The sequence below is a fragment of the Solanum tuberosum genome, unplaced genomic scaffold (assembly GCF_000226075.1).
Source record: "Solanum tuberosum cultivar DM 1-3 516 R44 unplaced genomic scaffold, SolTub_3.0 scf00071, whole genome shotgun sequence".
Lineage (NCBI taxonomy): Eukaryota > Viridiplantae > Streptophyta > Magnoliopsida > Solanales > Solanaceae > Solanum > Solanum tuberosum.
Window position 1 is genome coordinate 1,772,834 of NW_006238997.1, and position 8,813 is coordinate 1,781,646.

Below are 8,813 nucleotides of genomic sequence, written 5' to 3' on the forward strand. Positions count from 1 at the left end.
TTCCCTAATAACTTTTGAGAAATGAACTCAACTCTATACTCTTGACTTAACTTGAAACTTGAGCCTTAAAACGAAGTTAAAACGTTTAATAAAGACTCTTGAAAAAACTTTAAAGACTTGCTTTGACTTGCTTCTTAACTTCTAAACTTGACTTCTAACTTCTCTTGACTTGATCCTAACTTTCCTCGAATTGGAGTATGGATTCGAGGGTAATGATCTCATGTTTGTGGATGAGTTCTTGACGTTTAGACGTACCTTGGAGTGTGGAAACCAACTATAAAACATAGGTACATTACCAAGGAACATGTATGAAAAAGTGGGGAAAGAGTAGGAATGTGGCGCGACGCCCCAGCCCTTTTCCCCAAAAATTCGACTCTTCTCCTTAATTTCTCCAACTCTAAACCTTTTAAACTTCAAAATTTCCAGCCCCAAACACTAGAATCATAAAACCCCTCAACATTCAATAGATTTCAACTCACAAATACAACCGGAAACATGTCCCAAATCAATAAGAAACTTCAACAACAAAACCACAACTTCAACAACACAACCAATCTTTTTTCTCGAAATTAAAACGAGTTTGGCGTGTGGGGGGAATGAACCAACCCAACACTATAATCTCACATACCTTAATAGGGATCATCCCCGACGAAAACCACGATGATCTTGATGAATCCTTGCTTCTTCTTCTCTTTCTCCTCTTCTCTCTAAAATCCCTAACTCTCACTTTTAAAAGGGAAAAACTGATTTAAAATCAGTCTAACACCTCAATATAACCAAAAGAAAATGGCTAGGGAAAAAACAAAAATACCCTTACAAATTCGGGCTAACTGCCCTGTCAACAACCCAACTTCCAAAGGGCATAACTCACTCATACGAACTCGGAATCGAGCAAACTCGGCGGCGTTGGAAAGATCATTCCAAGGGATTTTCAAACATAACTGGAACTACACCTAAATCATCCTGATCTTGGAGTTATGACTGTTCAAAGTTGACCAAAAAACTCATTTTTCCCCATACTTAGCCAAATTTCCAGATTCTGAAATTTCCAAAAATTGACTATTTCCTATTTCAAGCTTCATCATAGTTATTTCAAATTGCATGATGTTACACTTATAAACCTCCACAGGCACGTAGTGCTGGGACTTGAAGGGTACGTTAAACCCTAGTCCAACTCGCTGCTAAGTCTACTCCAATCTGAATATTCATGAAGCTTAAATGCACAAAATACTAAATATCTCAAACTGACATGCTAACTAGGAATGCAACATTTATATATATATATATATTGAGTATATAGCATTCGAAATCTAAAGCATGAATTTCTAACTTACTGGCCTAGAAAGTATAATTCATGAAGTAGGATAAACTTACACAAGCTAGGGTTCTGAGTTCTATGCATGGAATTATACTAAATTATCAAGAAACAAGTTATTTAGATAAAATGAACCATAATCACAATAGATCTTGAAAATGTAGAAACCCTAGGTCTGAATGGTTTATCAAAATCTGAAGAACTAATTGAATTCGAGGGACCTAATGGGTGAAAGGAACCCACTAGTGAAATCCCACATACTTGGTGACAAAATCTACGGAGAAATCCTTTGAATTTTGGGGCTTAACTTCGAAGAACACTCCTACCTGTTCTTGGGAGAAACGATCGACTTTTCCTCTTCTTTTCGCTCTAAGTTGGGTGATTTTTGGAGAATGCACTCATGACATTATTACTCCCCTTTCATGTAAGTGAAATTTGGATTCATGATGCATGAACATGTGGTGTCTCTGAATTCTTTTACTTGTTATGACTTATACTTTTTCTCCTTAATTCATATTATTATTTTAAAAACATTAGTTTTACTAACAAAAAAAAAATGTTAACTATAAATTATGATTTCTAACACTTTTGGTGTCTCAGTTCATGTGTCACTTTTCACTTCTCAAGAGTCAATTTAACTAATGTTTGAAATTAAATTGGATTAGATTAGATAAAATAGACTAAGCTTCATGCTCGAAGTTCTTTCACTTTTCTGGAAATGAAGGGAAAACTATATATTTTTCTACTTATCTGATTTGAAATCATATAGAGCTATGAAATATTTTTTTGGAATAATATTGGTTGTCATTGTTAATTCAAAGAGGAACATACTTCTTGACAGAGTTGCTGCTACTGTGAAGTTGAGGGTGAAAACCTCCTTCATAGTCCATCCACTTTAAATAAGAATTATCTATCAATCATTTTGTTGGAGAATAAAGAAAGAAGAAACAATGTATAAGAAGATAAAAGAAGAGTTGCAGAGAACTTTCACGTTATATTTATGATATATTAAAGAAAATACATAGGACACTTTAAATAGGAATTAAGACTCAACCACCTAAGAGAAACATGACCCACTAACTTAACCACAACCTTATCCACTAAGGTAAATATTAACAACTAAAAAGAAGATATGCTTTGACTCAACTAGGACTCCTAACAAACGTGTTACTCTGCCAACTAAATAGGAACCTCTAATTACGTTTGAATCAATATTCAACGCTCCCCCTTGATTCAAAATTACAAACTCCAAGTTTTTGCCGGAACTGATCATGCTTGGCTTGTGAGAGTGCCTTGGTGAGAACATCTGCAATTTGATCCCTTGTACCGCAAAACTTCAACTCTATATCACCTCTTGCTGTGTGGTCATGAATGAAATGATAACGGATGTCTATGTGCTTTGTTCTACTGTGAAAAGCTGGATTCTTTGTCATTGCAATTGTTACCATGTTATCGCAAAATATTTCTGTCGCACCCTCTTGCCGATGGGAAACATCAAACTAACATTCTTCGTAACCATAAAGCTTGACAAGCTGATGAAGTTATAGAAACATATTCTGCTTCCGATGATGATAATGCAACCACATCCTGCTTCTTTGAGCTCCAAGAAATCGCTCTAGATCCTAAATTGAACACATTTCCAGAAGTACGTACTCTTTCTGTTATCTATACTTCCTGCCCAATCACTATCACTGTATCCTGTCAAGCTGAAATTTGCATCTTTGGAGTACCAAATCCCGAAGTCAACTGTCCTAACAAGATAACACAAAACTCTTTTGGCAGCATCAAGATGTTGCTTGGTAGGACTATGCATATACCTAGACAACATACTAACAGAAAACATAATATCAGGACGAGTATGTGTTAGGTAGTTCAAACCTCCAATCAAGTTTCTGTAGTGACTAGGATCAGCGAGATCTCTGCCATCTTCAAGCTGAAATGTTTCATTTGCATTCATGGGTGTGGCAGCCGCTTTACAATTATGCATACCGAACATAAACAGGAGGTCGTTTGCATACTTCGTTTGAGAAACAAAAATACCATCTTCTACCTGTTTCACTTGAATACCAAGAAAGTATTGCAAAATACCCAAATCTGACAATTCAAACTCCTTCATCATGCAATATTTAAATTAAGCAACTAAAGTTTCACATGACCCCATATAGATCATGTCATCCACATAGAGACAAACTACCAAAAAATCACTTGTACCTTGTTTCTTTACATACAACGTAGGCTCATTCTCGCTCATTTCAAATCCATTCCTCAGGAAGTACGAGCCAATTTTGTTGTACCATGCCAGTGGCACTTGTTTTAGCCCATAAAGAGCCTTCTTGAGCTTGTATACTTTGCTCTCATTGCCACTAACACCAAAACCCTCAGGTTGGGAAACATAAACTTTCTCTTCCAAATCCCCATTTAAGAATGCAGATTTAACATCAAATTGATAAACAGGCCCGCTCAGTTTAGCAGCCAAAGATAAAGAGTATTCTCAGAGTTTCAAAGCGAGCGATAGGTGAAAACGTCTTATCATAATCAATACCTTGATGTTGTGCATATCCTTTAGCTACAAGCCTTGATTTGTATAGTTGTATGCTCCCATATGCATGACGCTTGATTTTGAACACCCATTTGAGTCCAATGGGTTCCTTTCCTTCTGGTAGATTCACCAATTCCCATGTTTGATTCTGCTCAATTGCTTACATCTCTTCTATCATTGCATTTTTCCATTCTTGACTTTCTACAGCTTCCTTGAAACAACTAGGTTCAGTAACATGCATAGCAAAAGAACAATTTTCATAAATCTCCCTTAACGATCTGAATTTCGCTGGTGGGGTCTCACTGAAAGAATCATTCGAAGAAGAAATGCTGCCACTTCCTTGGGGGTTAAGTCGTGATCAATTGCTGGAGCAGAGGTTCTTGATTGATGAGTAGCACGACTGCTACTTGTTGGAGAAGAGCTGGATGTGTTCCCTGGAACAGAAACTGCTACAGGTTCTTGCTCAAAAGCTTCATCATTAGGCGGCAATTTAATATTTGAAATAACATTCTCAAAATCAAAGTTCCATCTAGCATCTTCATTAAGCATAACATTTCTATTGATCACAATCTTTTCACTCAATGGATTATATAGCTTATAAGCTTTGGACTGTGTGTTATATCCAACAAAGATACATATCTTTGATTTTTCATCAAGCTTATATCTAGCTTGGGAATTCACCAAAGAATAAACTATACATCCAAAGACATGTAAGTGGCTTACCTTGGGCTTGCTACCTCTCCATGCTTCATATGGTGTTTGATTAAGAACAACCTTGGTGGGTGAAATGTTCAGCATGTAGAGAGCAGTAGCAACAGCTTCAGCCCAAAAATATTTTGGTACACCTCTAGCTTGCATCATGCTTCTACCCATTTCAACGACTGTCTGATTCTTTCGTTCGGCAACACCATTTTGCTCCAGAGTATATGGTGTTGTGAGCTCTTTGTGAATACCAATTTCCTTGCAATAGGTGTTGAATTCATTTGATATAAATTCAGCACCTCTATCTGTTTGAAGAGTCTTAATTCTACAACCACTTTGTCTCTCAACAAAAGACTTATATTTCTTGAAATTCTCAAATGTTTCTGATTTGAATTTCAAGAAATATACCCAACTCATCCGACTATAATCATCCGTAAAAAAAGAAAATATCGACTTCACCGTAAGGACTCAACACTCATAGGACCAATTCAAGATAAACACATGCTCTCCAAGACTTACCTACAGGAAATGAATTTCTATTTTGCTTCCCGTACACACATCCTTCACAAAATTCAAGAGCATCAATTCTAGGCAAACCAAGAACCATATTTCTACGACCTAATAATTGTAACCTCTTTACATTCAAGTAACCATACCGCAAATGCCACAAATTAGCTTATGTATTGCCTTTGGTAATTAATGCAAAACATTTAACATCAGAAACTTCAAGAGGAAACATTCTATTTTGAGTCATTTGAATGTCAACAATTTTGTGTCTTGAATTTTTATCTTGAATGCTACAGGAATTGTCATAAAACAAAATAGAATATCCACAATTCATCAGTTGCCCAACACTCAACAAGTTATGGGCCAAACATGGAACATACTGCACATCATGGAGAAGTTTGACATTACCATGAGAAGTTTTTAAAGCGATTGTGCCTTTCCCGTCGACTGTCATTGCCTTTTCATTTCCAAGATGAAATTCTGACTTCCCTGATTCATCAAGTTCTTTGAACAGTGACCTTCCAGACATGTGGTTGGAGCAACCACTATCAATGATCCATACGTCATCTGAACCAACATCTATTGAGGAGTGAGACATGAACAAATTACCCTCTTCTTGTTGTTGCTCAGTGAAATTAGCATGTTGTTGTTCATCCTTTTGTTTAGTGGAGCAATCAGCTTCCTTGTGCCCCATTTTTCTGCCATAGTGGCACTGAATATTGCTCTTGAATTGCCGGTGCTCACCACCAAACTGAGCTCGTCATCTGCTACGACCTCGTCCATGGAAACTACCTCTGCCTCCATACCCTCTGGCATTTGAAACTTCTGATTTTCCTTTGAAAGAAGACTCCCCCTTGATCTGAAATGCCTTCTCTTCGCCCTTTTCTTGAGAAGCATTCAGCCTATCCTCATGAGCTTGCAAAGAACTCATCAATTCATCAAAACCATAATTAGATAAATCACGGGACTCCTCAATAGCAACTACGACATGATCAAATCTTTTATTAAGACTTCTCAAAACTTTAGAAACTATAGTTTCATCAGTAATTTTGTCACCATATGCCTTCATATGATTAACAATTGCACTCACCCGAGATAAGTAGCCTTGCACAGATTCACTACTTTTCATGGATGAATTTTCAAAATCACATCGTAGTGATTCGAGTTTAACAGTCATTACCTTTGTCGAGCCGTGGAATTCTTTTTTCAGAATATCCCATGCCTGCTTTGAGGTTTCTTCAACAACAATTCTGGAAAAAAATAGAGTCATGCATCGCTTGTTGGATGTAAAATGGAGCCTTGGAGTCCTTATTTTTGTTCTCCCGCAACCTTTCTACTTCATCTTCCTCAACATAGCCCTTCTCCACCAAATCCCACAATTCTTGAGACTTGAACAAAGTCTTCATCTTTATGCTACAAAATTCGTATTCATCCCCATTAAAGATGGGAATTAGTTGTTGAGATGTGGTAGATGCTCCATTGATAGTCATTCTTTGCTTTCAATTGTCACTTTCTTCTTGCTACTGATTTGCTCTCAGTTTGACCTAACCTGGCTGTTGATACCAATTTTGTTGGAGAATAAAGAAAGAAGAAACAACATATAAGAAGATAAAAGAAAGTTGCAGAGAACTTTCACGTTATATTTCTGATATATTAAAGAAAATATGTAGGACACTTTAAATAGGAATTAAGACTCAACCACCTAAGAGAAACATGACCCACTAACTTAACCACAACCTTATCCACTAAGGTAAATATTAGCATCTAAACAGAAGATAGGCTTTGACTCAACTAAGACTCCTAACAAACGTGTTACTCTGCCAACTAAATAGGAACCTCTAATTACGTTTGAATCAATATTCAACATCAGCTAAGAGAAGGATGAGAGCACACAAAATGGAGGATATTTAGGCTTAACAATAAGTTTATGAATCTTATCATTATTGGAATAATAGAGAGTGTTTTTTTGTTCACTATGATAGAGCAATGGTGTAGTTCAAGTCTCAGGTATAATTGAAGGATGTTTTTGACCAAAAACTGTGACCTGTCTCCTTATCCTTGCTATTTCTACAAATGTAGGTACTTTATTCTGACTGCAAGTGATATGGAGGAACGGTACCAGATCCTAGAGTCTTTCTATTGTCAGAGAAACTAAGATCATGTGTTGGAGCTCTATATATTGTCTTGTTTGAAAATCATAGTCAAATATGTTGACTAGTTCTTCAAAATAGTTTTGTTGCACAAAATCAGTTTGTGAATCTATCTTTTAGGATTGGGTGCGAAATTCATCTTTTTCTAATTGTTTTAATATTAATTTTCGCTAAAGATTTTATTGTAATATTCTTTGGCTAAATATTTTAATCTTGATATTTATTTTATGTTATTTATAATATATTCTAAATATAACATATCTTGGGTTCTTAGGTACATATATAGATTATTCTCCATTAATTGTTCTAATAGTTTTATCTCTTTCATAGCTTATGTCCAATATTGTAAATATTCGTAGTTCATCTTAATCTGAACCTTCTATTTCTAAATCATATATTTCGGGGTCTGAATATAGATCATGTAGGTCTATCTCATACCATTGTTGGTTTAGTATATCTTCTGATTCGTTGTCATTGAATATTTTTTCCCATATGATTCTTCTTAATTCAATTATCTTTATACCTTTAAGTATATATAAGATTAAAGTTTTATAACTTTTTATTATTTCATCATGCATATATGTAGTCATGTTCTTTGTTATGCAGGTTTTTATTTTCAATTTATTCCTTTCCTACCATATCCATAACTGATTAAATTCATATTAGATTATTATGAACTAGATTATCTGTTTATTATGTTTTCCTTGTCACTACTAGCATCGTACTTTAGCAGATACTTCCTTCTTATCAGCGCCTCAACTTTGTTTACTCCCCTACTTCGGCTTTCCTTGCCTACCGGTTTCAACATTAGGATGACATAGTATATAAGTTTTCTCTCTGTTTCCAATGTGCTAATAAACTAGAAATCATGATTCAAATAAATTCTAAAACATAATAACTAACATAAATTTATTCAATCATATATGATATTCAGGAATACATGAAATTAGTTCTGCATATTTATTAAACAATATACCTTTGCCTCTTGCTTATCCATGATATCTGAAATATCTGGTTGGATTTCAGATTGCTCCATTATATTTTATATATATTTTTTTTTTATTGTTTTGAGAAAGATTTTTGAAAGTTTGATTGGATTTATTAGGCTTCGCCTGTCTCTACAATGTTTACAAATGGATCCATATATAGACAATGCAAATCTACTATTCTAGATGCTCTAATAATGCATCTACTATTTACTTTATGACTATGCATCTATTATTTACTTTATATTGTACACTTTATGACTTTTAAGCAAATAATTTACATCTTTACACTATTTGCTTTATCTTGTCGGCCATCTATCTTGTATCTATCTTCTTTTATTTCTTGGCTCTAATCTTGTCGACCATCTATCTTCTTTTCATCTTTATCTCTTTTTATCTCCCTCGTTGTATCATTCCAGTTGAACATCTGGAATTATATTATCTTCTCCGTTACATTTCGAACATATGTGGTCAGGATATTTGTGTCCAATTAGCTTACAATATTTAGTTAATAATTCTGACGAAATAAATCCCGCCTTTAATGCTCTTGTTGTAGGTCGTTCTTCTGGTTTTAATAATGATAAGATCCATCACTGGACTTCATCCATATCTTC